This window comes from Lissotriton helveticus, chromosome 1_1 (genome assembly GCF_964261635.1).
Source record: "Lissotriton helveticus chromosome 1_1, aLisHel1.1, whole genome shotgun sequence".
NCBI lineage: Eukaryota > Metazoa > Chordata > Amphibia > Caudata > Salamandridae > Lissotriton > Lissotriton helveticus.
In genome coordinates this window covers 489,757,856-489,773,788 of record NC_136057.1, presented here as the reverse complement: position 1 = coordinate 489,773,788, position 15,933 = coordinate 489,757,856, and positions in this window count along the sequence as shown.

The following is a 15,933-nucleotide window of genomic DNA, read 5'->3' as shown; positions in this document are numbered from 1 at the left end:
CAGTTAGTATGTGCTCGACTTTGCTGGAATCTTCAAGGGACACATTAGAGCTTTCGTAATACAGAAACACTTTGTACTTAGTGACGTCCAATTCTATTTTGTGAAGAACGGTTGAATTCTACATCCGCCTTTAGAACTAGTGGGAGGGTAGCATTTTAAAGTGTTTGACAGGTTACACTACATGTGTGCATGCAGCTAAAGAAAACTTAGCATTGTTATGCATGGGCATCCTTTCACAGAAAATTTAGTATTCAGGATTGTAAAAGCTTGACATAGGAGTGACTGATGAGTTTATATATGTCAGTGACAAAAGAAAAACAAGTACGATTGTTTTACATTACAGATATACAGACCTGAAAGACTATGAATGTAAATCCATGAAATCGTTTTTGAAGGTATGGAAGAAAGCAGTGAAAAGGTGTTTAGAAGCAACACTGTCCAGCATAAAAAGTGCATAAGTATGTTTTTAAGTAACATATGATCACATGCAAGATATCTAATTAGATATTTGCACACTCCTGCAGTCTAGTCTTGTGTCCAAATTATCTTAAAAAGTAATGTTGAGACACACTTGTTTTCACCTGTTACGATTTGCATAATCCTTTTAGAGTTGGACCAGAGTTGAGCAATTATTTTGTTTACCTGTTGAAATATACATTTAAATCTTCCTCTTTGAAGGTCAAGAAGCGTTAAAGGCCCCGAGCCGAAGGCGAGGGCCTTTAACAAGGGAGAGGGACTTTAATAGCCGGTATAGCCCAGCTACGAAGGGCCATAAGGCTATTAGAACATTCTGCCACTAGAGGGTAGAATGTTCTAACAAAAAAAACTAAGCCTTATGGGAGCGTGAGGGGGTTGGAATCCCCTCTGGGTCCTTGAAGCCTTTGTTCACAGCCAGAGCTGCGAACAAAGAAACATTTGAATGTTAAAGCTCCAGGCTTATACCAGCCAAACCACCCTTACAAATGGCCAACCAACAGTCAGAGAAGGTAGCAGGGCAGAGAAGGAGAAAATTAAAGCTTTCTGAAAGAGAACTGGACATTTTAACTAAAGAATGCTGCAATACCCATGAACAGCATTTGGTCATGCCTTCATGACTGTGACAGAGCCACAAAAAAGAAAAATATGAAAGGACATGCAGCAGAGGTTCAATTCCCTGGGAGAGGCCGAACTTTCTGTAGAGGAAATCAAGAAGCGGTGGTACAACCTTCGGTCATGTGCCAAAGAGACGGATTCAACATGCCTGCAGGACACTCAGGAAACTGGAGGTGGTCCCTCAAATGTATCTTCACCCTCAACAACAGAGGCAATGGTTGAGGCGACCCTTGAGCATAAGGCAGTCATAGGAATTGAGATCTTGGACACGTCTGCCCCTCCACCAGGTAAGTGCAAAACTTGTACTTTGCCAACATTTATGCACTTACAACTGGTGTCTACATGCATGCAACCCACCCAAAGCTAAGTGGTCCATGTAGATGGTCAACAAAATCACACATGGTGCATTATGGGAAAATGTAGTCATAGACATAAACAGTTCAGTCTATGTCAGACATTTGTAGAATAATGTTGTACTACCAATGAGATAGCGTGTCACATGTAACATGTTATGGATCTCCCCATTTACCACATAGATGCACCTGTGAAAGTACATGCATGGGCAGCAGAAAAGGGAGAAGGCCAGGGTCAGACGTAGGAAGAGCAGAGTGGGGTGACATACTTTGACAACCATGTCACATGGTCAGTCCAGTGCTATGTCCATCTCCCCACAGCCAGATGCAGTAGAGGTGCAGGATAGCCACCAACCACCCACTCCTGCCCACAATCTAGTCACCTGGGCCAAGCAGCAGTTCTCTATTCAACCTGGGCATAGACACCATCAGGCAGGGTAGACATCTGGGTTGTAGGCTGCATCCAATGAAGAGGCGGCGTATGGCGGGCTGGATGTAATGCTGCAGGTTCAGCGCCTACAGCACAAACAAATGTGGTTGATTAACCGGACTCTGACACTGGGCTTCAACATCTTGACCCAGCAGTTGGCTGACAATCAGGCCCAAATGGAATCAAAAAATGGATACACTTACAGGTGCCATTAGCCAACTCTGCACTGTGCTTTCTGAGGACAGGGTCCTGCAAAGGAACAGGGAGAGAAGCAGAGGCGTCAGGATAGATGCCATGACAAGGACCATAGGGAGGCTTGCGCAGGCAACAACAACACTGTTCAAGCACACACTGGCCCTACAGGTGGAGATGGGCCACTACAGTGGGGATGTCTCACTGGCATAGCCCAGATTACAGCAGCAGTGGAGGCCATTCAAACTGCCCACACTGCCAGCAGGGTGAGTGCCCAGGCACTGGATAGTGTGATATCAATCCTTAGCAGTGCATTAGTCTCATTTGCCCATTTGCTGTGATGGAGGGCACCTACACATCGCACCAGCTCCCATACTGGATAGAGTTCTAAAAAAAATAGTGCATGGTGTCAGTCTGGCATTATGTATTGTCCTGTTCATTTACAGTTTGTGGTGTGTAAAGGCACAACATGTTTACCCAATGGACGTATGGTTTTGTGTGATAGACTGGTTGTCTATCAATGTTTTTTTAAACCGTACAATTAACCCCTTCGATGCTGGTGACGGAACCGTTCCGTCATCAGTCACGGCTGAGCTGTGCTGATGACGGAACGGTTCCGTCACGACCGCGCCCTGTTCTGGAATGTCCAGCACAGGGCGCGGCTACGGCGCCGCACGGAAGCGGTTAAAGGGAACATAATTTTGAGCATTTCATTACTTGTTGTGTTATTTTGTGACAGTATTGTGTTAATGGACATGTCTTACCATGCAAAGTAATGATTGGCTATGTGGTACCTGCGCCTTTTTCCCCTTAGCTGCTCTGCTTGCCTCAGTTGGCTGCTGGGCAGGTGGGCCAGGATCATCATCCTATGAGTGGGATCTAGTCACCTCAATGGATAAGCCTCTCCTGCAGTCAATGTTGTGGAGTATGTCACAGATTACCACAATCTTGCAAGCAGTCTCGGGTGCAAACTGCAAGGCTCCCCCACTCTTGTGCAGGCACCTGAATTGCGATTTGAGGAGGCCAAATGTCCACTCAGTCATCGACCAAATGTGCTGTGTTGTACGGCCTTTAATGTGGGTTTTTAGGAGACAGGTACGGTATGAGGATCCATGGTCTCGGGCATATGCACTATCATCTGATAAAGCAAGTATGAGTAAGACAACATACTGGGAGTAATGAATAGGAAAAAACATTTAAGTGTTGACAATACTTTCCAGTACCTGGTAGGTAACCTTAATCAAAATTCCCTCTTTCTGGTCCCTGGTAAATATCACTGTTCTGAACATGTAGGAGTCCTGGGTGCTCCCTGGATATTTTGCCACAATATCTGTGATGATATTGTATGCATTGCAGACAACTTGGATGTTCAGGGAATCGGTGTTCGTGTGGTTCCAGTAGAGGTATTCCTGACGGGAAGGGGAACATGAGGGCACATGGTAGGATTGCAATTCCACAGTTTTCATTTTCATCATTCCTGGCCAGGTAAATGTGTTGGTGTATGTAGAGGAGCATCGCGTCTAGGAAATTGTGAAAGCATGCTCTGCAACACCCCTCTGGCCACTGCTATCGCATTTTGGTAACTGCCACTGGCCAATAGATGGAGGGAGCGCGACACCTGGATATGGGGGCTGGGGGGAATTGCATTGCTGTGATGGGTACTGCCTTCTAAGTGCCGCTTTAAAGTGGCTACTAGCTCCAAGCTTACGTTGTTATTCAGTCTTTATTGTTCATAGATCTCTTCTTCTGTCTCCTCAAACGTGGTCAGCCTGACGCGGACTATCCTCTCTTGTCTCCGCCTCCTCTACTGATCCACTATAAATCACATAATCCTCACTATCACGTACAGGGAAGCCATTGTGGATGTCCCTGGTGCATTCTGGGGCTGCTTTTTATACTTTAGGCCCTGTTACCACCTGTTATGAATTTGTGTTAAATTGCATGTGCAAAGGAGTCATTTTGCGACTATTTTCAATTTGCGACTCGCATATAAATGCCATTTGCAACTTGCAATTAGGGATTTACTAATTGCTACTCGCAGAATGCGTTTTCAAAATGTACTAATTTGCATATTGGTTGCATTGTTTTTTTCATTTTGCAAATGATTGTCGCACATCGTGTTTCGCTGTTTTTGCATTCGCAATGCGATTTGCAACCACTTTGCAAGTTTCAAATCCTTCGTACATGTGGCCCAATGCATCACCCCATTTAGAATAACTATGTTTAACATGCAGAATAAAAGTCTGCATACTGATTACCCTTACAGCAAGCATTAAATGCATCCTCAAACTAAGGTACAAAATGTGTCTGTTAAAGCTTTAGAAAAATGTACTGCCATTTTTGCAAAATGAGTAATGAGACAATATCGGCTCTGTTCGGCTCCCCAATTATGTTTATATACAAAGGACAACATTGCATTTACAGAGATTTGAGTCAGGGCATAAAGCACATTTTAGAATGTACATCCGAGATAATGGGTATTTGAATTACAATAAACCATTAATCATAGGAAATAACACAGCTATCATACAGTCTACCTTTTCTAAACGGAACTATGAATGGAACAAATGAAATCTCTGCCGCATAATATGTCTTCAGTATGACAAGAAATGTAAATAATAGATGCATTAGGCAGTTTACAAACATTAAAAAGGGATTTATGAGCTCAGTGCCCTTGAACGTCTAACAATACTCCACACACAATGTGCCAGTAATTCATAATTCAACCAGGTTATTTTTAAAACCTCGTTCCTAGGCTGATGGGTACAATAGCATTTGCTGGCGTAGCATTAACCCATCGTGGCCTATTAAAAAAAAGCAGGAACTCTACATTTGGATATTGATATTTAAATCTGAGTGCAGATTTACTACTTTTTGGAATTCACAACCCCCTCAAAGAAACGGCATGGCAAGCCGAAAGTGGCCTGGGATACCATGCGGGTGCCTATGGAAAACATGTGATTTCCTTTTTGGGACTGCCTTTCCTCTGTACAGAGAATTCTACAAAAGGGAACGACTAACACTATGCAAATGTACTTTTTATTTGTTTCTTTTTTTTCTCCACGTAGAGGAACGCCTACCCCTATAACCAGACTAAATATGGGAATGATCCATTTTCCATCCCACCCTGGTATTTAAACAAGCATTGGACTAATGTCAAAATAAAACCAGCCCATTTCAGTATGGAATGGGGGAGTGGTAGTAGATTGTCATCGCCCACAAACGTACTTGTTTGTGGATGTTCCCAAACTTCCAAGGCTAACCACACATTGGAGCGCCCAAGAATGCTATCAGTCCCACCCCTTGAGTGGGATTCGTGGGTGCAGATATATCGCCACACTCATTGTGAAGACCTGTAAAACGTCCTATGCCTGCTAGGGATTTCTTTTTAAATTCTTGGAAGGTGTAAATGAGATAAATTCAACAGTGAACTTAAATTTAGGTTGAAGACTGAATTCACCTTTTAATGAATTCTAGAGGGATTGGGTGATGTGATTTCCAAAAATAGAAGACATCAAAGAAAGACCAGTTTGCACTATTCTATGCATGGGTGCTCATAACCGCATTCTGCTCGCAGTGGTCCTTCTCAAAGTGCACTTTTAATGAAAAAGAGAGCACTCTATAAGGGCATTTTCAACCCTATACTCATGTGTACTGCCCTTCCTTTGAGCCTGCCAGGAATTAACAAAAGGAATCTTTCCAGGTGTAAATGAGTTCACTAATGACTGTTTCTCAGCCATATGTTCACTGATATGTGCAGTAGCAACTCTCATGCTACCTGTGTGAAACAGGTGGACCCATGCATGGTTAACCTTGTAAGTTTGTGACCGCTCACATGGGCATTGACAAACTGCAGTGTGATCCTTTTCAACTGGAAATGGCTGGAGATATATTTCAGCAATGGGCTGAAGTAACTCACCTTCCACAATAGGATGGGAAACGGACGACCTTCAGACTTGCAAAAGGGAAAAGGGGTTATCGAGGGAAAAAATTGGAATAAAAAAAGTGCATTTCCATATCGAGCTCCATTTGCCAAGTGTTTCAGTGCGTGATATGTAGAGCTGGGAAAATAGGAGGCCGGGGATTATGTCACATTACCTTCCCATTAGTGTGCCTGGCAACAAATGCATGGTGCTGCTTTCTAGGTCTACAATGAAGAATATACATTTCAAAAAGTAGGTAATCTACACCCGTACTTAAAGTACTTTTACCAAGTCAGATTTACTACTTTCTGTGTTCTGCCCTCAAGGCAAGGGCAAATGGAGGGCTAGACAACACAGGTCATGGCCCAAACTTGTTAGTAAATGTGATGGTTCTCCTAGGTAAATGAGACACTTGACTTGCCTTAATGCGGCGGTCAGTGTGTCGGTGGCCACAGTAAATCCGAACTTCAACAGCAAGAATAGACATTCTGTCAGACATTACATGGCATGCAGTGCCAACAACATTCATCCAGAGTATGAAGGAGGAGGAAATATGAGCTCAGTCAAGCAGGGAGAGAACAGAAAACAGCACAATTGATATGACAAAATATTGTGGCTCACTGTGTGCTGCTTAACACAGTCTTCTCAAGAGGGTCACATCTGAGCATAAGTACCTACATAATAAAACAATTGGATTGAGGATTTGAAAGATAAAAACATAAATGAGCTGATGAAAATGAGCAAAAAAATGGAAAAGACATTCGTGTGGGCAATACCAATGTGATCTGCCAAGGGGATACGCCTAGTACTGAGGACCCATCTGATAAAGTCGGCCACCTAAGAATCCCACTCACATAGGTGGCTTAATAATGCTACCCAATAAATTCATCTACTTGTGCTTGTCGCCCGACCGTTGGTTAAAAACAACTAGAACTACAGAATGTTTTCAAAACGACACACCAGCAAGCAGCATTAAAACTAAAACGGATTTGTACCAGGGATCTGACTTAAAGGAATCAGATCGAATGTTTAAATGAACATAAAATAGTACCCCCACGTCTTTATAGAAACGTTTTCACAAATATCATGCATTGGTCATCCTTGTTGGCAGGAAAGATGTGTTCATACGAGTTCGGTGGGGCTGATTCACCAGTTGGTTCGCCAGAAATGCTGATACAGTCCAAATGCGGTGCCCACCTTTGGTGGGCATTGAGCCATGCTGCAATGGTTCCTGCTGCTGGCAGCAGTATATTACGGTAAAAAAAATGCCAAATAGAATTATACTGTGCTGTTTTCGATATTTTTCTATAATTGAGGACACCTATTTGTCGGATACTAGGTTTTCATTTGCTTTCTGGTACTGGGTACCCCTGTGCACTGGGTTCTGGGTAGGAGATTTGGTCTAACGGGCAGGGGCTCCGACTGTGGGATTGGAGAACCGGGCCCCAGTCCCTTTATTGGCTCAATAATTTACTGTGATTCTGGGCGAATAACTTAATCTTCCCATTCCTACGAAAGAGCCTAGTCTTGTGCAATGTAATCTGGCGCTCCTGTAAAGACCTTTAATTCCCTTGGGTCAAGTATGCACTGCATAAAGCCACAAAAATGGCACCCGCTTGAGTGAACTGGTTTGACTGATTCCTGTCTATGCAACCTAATGGCTCAGGATGTACATAGGTGATATGGTATTCTATTCAACTTGACTTAAACAATGCCAGAGTTTGCCTGGCAGAAATTAAAACGGATTCCTGTGTGAGAAGGGTGATCCGCTATGAAGCAGTACTTACAAATCACAACATCACATCTCAAAAAATAGAACTCGGCCACCTACAAGGTATCCTAGTGGTTCTGACAACTACCGACTCCCAAGCTACAAGCCGGGTCTGATGACTCAGTGGACTAATGTGGCCACTGCAGGGGCCTGTGTTCAACCTCATGGTCGCAGGTTCAAATACTGGTTGGTCCACTCAGCCTTCCATCTATATGAGGTCGATAAAATGAGTACCATCGCGCTGGATAACAATAAACACCTGTTATTCAGGTCCATGATGCCTATGGGTGGACGTGTGCTTTACAAAAACACGTTATGTTGAAACTTAAATCCGGAAAATCACCTAAAAAAAGAACCCAAGTGTTCCAAATCAAAGGAACCGTCCTGTTCTCACTACACCAGAGAAATATACTGCCTTCTATTGCAAAATGGGAACTCCTCTAGAATTTCACTAAAAGTAATATCCAGTTGTTCCTGGCAACAAAGTGTTTGCTACCGAAAATCTGATCTCTGCATCTAAACTCTAAACAGGAAACAATATTGGAATTCCACCTAATACAGTGTCCAGGCGGCTCTGGTTGCTCAACTTCCACTGCTATAGAGTTTAAAACCTCACAATATCAAATATAATTGGAACTGACCCACAACAAGGATCCTAAATGTTCCAGAGTTAAGGAACCATTCCAGACACACCTCGTACTAAATACTCCGCTGGCTCTAAAATGTGTGTCATTGCTGTAGGCTGGTCAAAATTCAATTCACACCAAAGTTATATTGTGTCAATTCTGGCCTTTTGTGATACGATTGTTATGAAGAATGCCTGAGATTACACCATTATGCCGCATCATTAAGACTTCATTCAAGTAAAAATACTATCACAGGAGCAAGGAAAGAACGCCAATGAGCCGAAGGCAAGCAGCTTTTGTTCACATCATGAATGATTCTGCAATATGTGAAATGTGCCTTCTACCGAAAGTGAATGCAATGACGCATTGCATGCTAAAAAATATTGCAAAATGCAGAAGCTGATTTTTCACATTATAACGCAATTTTGCATACTTTGTTGGCCATTTCACATAATTTCCACAAATGAAATTACATATATATGCTGTATTTACCTCAAAACTGTAACATCAACTTATCCTAATGCCTTTGTATATTTAATTTACATACTGTCACTATGTATTTATGCTTCCTTCAAATGTAACTCACTTATTTTCTGCCATGCAAACTCTGTGAAGCACTCTGATACCTGCGGGTCAAGTTTGCGGTATACAAAACTCATTAAAAAAATTCCTGCCCTTTCCCTGTCACGCAGCGCAGCAAAATGATAAAGTCATAAATATGCCCCATATTTTATAGACGGGCAGCTAATCAAGGCCTCTGAGGTGTGAAGACATAGATTGTTTTTTGGGTATGTTCAGGAAAAGTTTGGCTGTAGGATTCTGCAAGGACTGCAGTCACTTGTTAAGGCACTGCCCATGGCCACACACAGGACTCCTCTAGGGATCTGTTTGTAACTTGTTGAACTGTGGCAGTGATGACTTTTGCTTTCATTCTTCTGTGGTCATTGAATTAAACTCTAAAGAGTAATTGCATGGTCAAGAGAAGGCTCAAACACAACCCGAAGATAACACACAGTTCTTTGCACCTGGGGCTTATTACCACTGAGCTATAAAGGATTCTTTTTGCCAACTGAAAATAAATAATATGGTGCATCTAGAATAAGGTATTGCCCGTTTACACAGTTCTTTCACCCTGACCCTAAATCTTTGCTTCCTGTGAAAAACTCCAGGCAGTACCTGCTGTGACCTTTCACACAGATTACTCAAAATCCCATGACTCTTTCCTGAGAACTGCAAAAACAACAGTTGATGGACAGAATGCAAAACAATGTCATATATTCGCCCCTGTACAGAGATCTGGGCCTAAATCGAACCCAGCCATATGGAAATCAGTCTTGACCCTGTGCCCCATGGGACCAGTCCAGCCCAAACTGCCAGGTCAGGTCCTCCCTGGACTGGAAACAAGCATCCTAGGACCGGTTTCAGGCTTTCAGCCCTCATCAGCCAGGATAGCTTGATTCCAGTGGCATGGAGAGTACAGGACTCACATCTGAGCATATCCGTCCTACTCGGGGTGACAAATGCAGAAAACAACAGTTGATGGACAGAATGCAGAACAATGTAATACATTCACCCCAGTACAGAGATCTGGGCCTAAACCCATCGTTTTTTTGCTCACCATGCCATTTCAGTTTGAACCCAGCCATATGCAAATCAGTCTTGACCCTGTGCCCCATGGGAACAGTCCATCCCCAACTGCCAAGCCAGGTCCTCCCGGGACTGGGAACAAGCATCCTAGGACCGGTTTCGGGCTCTCAGCCCTCATCAGCCAGTATAGCTTGATTTCAGTGGCATGGAGAGCACGGGACTCACGTCTGAGCACTAACAAAGACTTCTAAAGTTCAGTCAAATTGAAGTGATCACAAAACTAAAATGCTTAGATTTATTCAAACCATTTTACCGGGGCTAGTGTAAAAAAGTAAGAAGCTTCTTTGTACAAAAAAGGGTAATTTATTTCAAGTAAGTAGAGGGAAGCACAGCACATCCGTAAGGTAACAGGTACAAGGTAATATAACCGTTGGGACAGAATCTGGAACAAAGAATGTAAGATGCAGGCACGCATCATACATTCCAGGCTCCAGCACAATGAGGTAATCACAGTAAAATAAACAAGCAGTGGAAAAACAAGAATGCAACACATCTTACCCCAATAAAGAAAAATCAACACAGATACCTGCTAGGAGTTTTCTTGGGTCTAACATCAGATTTAACCCTAGAAGCAACAGACAAATCATTACGAGTTAAACTCTGGAGTGGTACATTAACTTGCACATGAGGAGAAACATTGACATGTGCAGGAGGAGGCATATTGATCTGCACTCGTGATGGTGATGGAAAAGAGTTAGAAGAAACAGGACACCTAGCAACCCTACGAACATTCCAAACCCTCCCATCTTGTGTGGCAACACAGTTTTTAAATACCTTGACCACTTTAATAGGAGGAAAAAACTTGGAGAAGCCTTTAACCAAAAAACCAGGTTTCTTTACTCTCACCCACTCCCCAACAACAAAATCATGAAGTTTAACATTCATTTTAGAATCAAACGCCTCTTTCATACACTGTTGTTTACCTTCAACACGTTTGGCAACACTTTCAACGTCAACCTTGGGGTCATTCCTGTTAAGTTTCTTGACCCACCAAGGGCAAATGACAGACGATGGTTCTCTACCCTTCAATAGTTTGAAAGGGCTCACACCAGTGACAGAATGGGGTGTGATACGGTAGACCCAAAGTCTTTTCCTGACAACATCTAACCAAAGATCGTCAGAAGAACCAATCCCAGAAATACAATCCTTGAGGACACGATTAAAACGTTCTACCTGGCCATTCTCCCTAGGCTCGTACAAAGAGACAGTATGATGTTTAATTCCACAGCAGTCAAGAAACTGTTTAACCTCAGAGGAGATTAGTTGTGTACCGTTATCAGTGACAAAGGTCTCTGGAACACCTTCCCTAGCAAAAGTCTCTTTAAAAAAAAACAAAATAACCTGAGAAGAAACACTATTTACAAATTTAACTTCAGGCCATTTCGAATGGTAATCAACCAAAACGAGGGCAAAGTGGGCATTGGAAGGCAACTGTTTGAAAGGGCCTGAGATGTCAAAAGCCACCTTTTGCCAAGGGAATTTAGGCCAAGCTACAGGTTTAAGAGGAGCAGAAGACACATGAAGCATTTTATCGCTGTTAATACATTGAGAACATTCCCTTACCATCCTATCAATCATTTTGTCAATACCCGGCCACCAGAAGTTTTCTCTAACCAAACGTTTCATAGATGACATACCAATGTGACCTTGGTGAGCCAATAACAAAATCTTCTCTTGTAAAGAGGCAGGAGGAATTAGCTTACCAGTCTTGAAAAGAAAACCACCAAACTCTTCAATCTCCGAAGCAATCTGAGAAAAAGAAGCCAATTCAGAAGGAATGGACTTACTATTTGGCCATCCATCTTTTACAAAGTTCAAAATTTGTTGACAAACAGAATCTTTTCCCATCTCTTTAAACCACTCTTCCTCAGTCAAAGTTAAGAACTCCTGAGATATACAATCTTCAATGGAAGCAACCACATCAACATCTAGATCACTGGTAGAAACCTCATTCTCACTACATGGTAACCTGGAAAGGAAATCCGCCGTGACATTGCTTTTACCAGGAACATAAATAACCTCAAAGTCATATTCCTGAAGACGTGAAGACAAACGAGCAATTCTTGCAGTCGAGTTCCAACCACCCCCAGGAGACAAAATTCCTACTAACGGTTTGTGGTCCGTTCTCAAAACAAATCTGTTTCCCCACACATAATTTCTAAAGTGTTCTACAGCCCAAATGCAGGCTAGTAACTCCTTTTCGATAACAGAGTATCTTCTTTCAGTGGAAGATAGGGTCCTAGAGGCAAAAGCTACGCACCACTCATCTTTTCCAGCACTCTGACTTAACACAGCACCAATGCCATACAAACTAGCGTCCACAGTGAGGATACATTTCTTATTAATACAAAACGATTTAAGAGTAGGAGCATTAACAATCTCACTCTTAATTTGTTTGAAAGCAACATCCTGCCTGTCTGTCCACACAAATTTTGCTGAATTCCTAGTCAGTTCTCTTAGGGGTTCCATCTTGTTAGCGAAATTTTGAATGAATTTACTATAATACTCGCATAACCCCGCAAAAGAGAGCAATTTTTCTTTAGTATCAGGAGCCGGTGCTTTCATAATGGCATCTACAAGATTTTTTTTTGGTACTACTCCTTCTCCAGAGAGGGTATGTCCTAAATATTCTACTGATTTACAGAAAAATTTACATTTGCTAGCCTTAATAGTTAAACCAAACAGTTCTAACTTTGCACAGACATCCTTAAGATGAGCTTGATGTTCACAGTTGTTTTTGGAAAATACAAGAATATCATCTTGAAAGCATTTGACAAATGTTAGGTCTTTAAAAATGTGATACATTGCCCTTTGAAACACTGAAGCCGCTGAGGCTAAACCAAATGGCATCCTCCTAAACTGAAATAATCCATGAGGGGTGATGAATGCAGTAAATTGTTTAGAGTCTTCAGTGAGTTCGATCTGGTGATAAGCAGATCTAAGGTCTAATGTTGAGAATACACTTGCCCCATCTAACATGCAAAGCATTTCATTTATGTTAGGAAGTGGGTGACAATCTGTAACCAAACTCTTATTAAGTGCTCTTAAATCTACACATAGCCTAATACTTTTATCAGGTTTAATGGCTAAAACAATGGGGGAAACCCATTCGGACGATTCCACTTCCTCAATTATACCATCTTTTACCATGGAATCCAGCATGTCTTTAAGTTCATCCCTAATACTAATCGGTACTCCTCTTAATTTCTGTTTAACAGGTACAGAATTGGGTTTGATTTTGATCCTGTGACTAAATCCATTTAATTTGCCTAATTTGTCTGAAAATACTTTAGGAAAACTACTAGAGATCTCTGTGAACTCCAGTGATTCAGTAGAATCTCCATCAGATATAGCTAGAACTGATACGGGATCTTTAAGTCTAGGGTTTAAGGAAACACCAAGTTTTGCTTGATCCCTCCACCCCAATACATTTACTCCTTTCCATGCAACATAAAGTTTTATACAAGCAGAATTACATTTGATTGTAAGCACAACTTCCTTAAAGCCAATAAAATTTATCCTGGACCCATCAAAATTGAAACCACCTATATCAGGTTTCGATAAAGAATCAATGTCAATTAAATCTCCAAAGGACTTAATACAATACTCATGTGTGATGATGGTCCAAGGAGAACAGGAGTCCACCATAAGCTCCAATATTTTTCCCAAAATAGTAACAGGACTCTTAGGAGAAGATAGTGTGTCTGTTTGAGACAAGTCTATAAATTCCTGTACAGAAACAACAATACCAAATTCCTTAATATCTGAATCATTACAAGCTTCATCATTTACATATGATACATTTCCAGAAGGACGTTTATATGTAGAAAAGGAAGACCTTTTAGTGTCTTGAAATGGTCTTGCAGGAGTCTTACACAATTTGGAAAAATGTCCAGAGCGTCCACATTTATTGCATTGTCTAGTAATGGCTGGACAATGTGGAAAAGAAGCAACGTGGTCAGGATTACCACATCTGAAGCAAAAAATGTGTCTAGCCCTTCCATCACTCCTATTGGCAGGCACAACATTTCTCTGTTCCTGGGGTTTAACTACACTAACTTCGCTAGAAGAGGTAGAATTACTCAAAGAGGTGGAAGCAGTAGATACTTTATCTAGTGTTTTTATCCACTTATCCGACTGTTCAAGAGCTTTAGCAGTACTAATCGCTATTTCCAAACTAGGATCACCTAAGATCCACAACTGCTCTTGAACCTTCTTACTCTTTACGTGTACAATAATCTGATCTCTGATCATTTCGTCAGTCATAAGGCCAAAGTTACAATGTAAAGATAAAGCACGTAAAGCTGTAAGAAAATCATCAAAACATTCTTTTTCATCTTGAACCCTGGTATAAAACTTAAACCTATTTAGTGCGACACTAGTAATAGGCTTAAATCTCCCTTCAATCCTAGAAACTGCCTCATCATAAACATTGCTATCACCCCCCGATCTTACATGAGGTAAAGTTCTAAAAACTAATTGCCCTTCTGAGCCAAGACAGTGTAGAAATATGTTTTTTTTTTTTCCGCAGACATGCGTTCTCCATCCATGGCTTTGAGATATGTGAAAAATTCCTCTTTCCATCTTGTCCAAGGAATAGGTGGATCACCTTTCGACTGTAAAAACTTAGATGGTGGATCAAATTGCATGTTAAAATAATAGTTAAATAATTGCCAGAGAATAATACAAGAAGCAAAAATAAAATTATTAAAAATATCCAGTAAATGGCAGTCTAATAAAGGAGCATAAACATCCACTGAAGATATCCACAAAGAGTAAGAACGTGAAAACAGTCTTGAGACAAATAATGTAAGTCACTGAGAGTGAAAAACCATAGCCTTGATGTTTTCCAAACAGTACCTCAATGTTTTCAATGTTTTCAAACAGAATCTTAATATTTTCAGTTTCCAGATGATAGACAACCGTTTTCTCACCGAAAATGAGGAAATCCTTCGTGAATTACATACACCGTGACTCTGCCGTCAAGGAAATCAATGCGGAAAGCCTTCGCACTCGGGAATCAGGTTGTCAAGGAAACACAGTAAGCCTGTGTGAAGCAATGCGCGATCCTGCGCGATGACGCGCGATGACACACAAAGGCCGGTTGTCAGCAGCCAATGAGAGAAGGTGAAGGCTGGTCAAAGCCGATTGGATAAGCACATAAAGGCAGGTTACCAGTAGCCAATAGAAGACGGCAGGCACTTCGGTGTTTGCTGACGTAGAGCAGATGCCGTTTTTTTGACGGAGGAAATGGGAAAACACGAAGAAATCTCTAAAAATTGAAATACTTAGCGCAGCTTGACCGGATTTGAAGTAAATTCGGTGTAGAGAGTTCCGCTTCACTTCTGAAGTAGGTGAAGAGCTTTACGAGGTTGATGACGTGGATTCTTTGAATTTCTGCTCCTGTGCTTCGAAAAGATGTGGCAGAAAATAGATCCGTCGTCGCCAGTGTAAAAAAGTAAGAAGCTTCTTTGTACAAAAAAGGGTAATTTATTTCAAGTAAGTAGAGGGAAGCACAGCACATCCGTAAGGTAACAGGTACAAGGTAATATAACCGTTGGGACAGAATCTGGAACAAAGAATGTAAGATGCAGGCGCGCATCATACATTCCAGGCTCCAGCACAATGAGGTAATCACAGTAAAATAAACAAGCAGTGGAAAAACAAGAATGCAACAGCTAGTGATGCGAAGATTAGTATCTCTATGGGTCTCTATATCTGTACATAACTGCCTAAATGGATTACTTAGTTTATATTACTGAGTTTTTTTTGTTGTTACCTGTGTGTGTAACTGTCTGTCTCACTGCTGGATAGATAAGTGCTGTATTGGGATGTGACTTAATGTGTAAGTGCCTCTGTCTCTGTCTGACTGGGTGGATGAGTGCCTCTATGCTTTTCT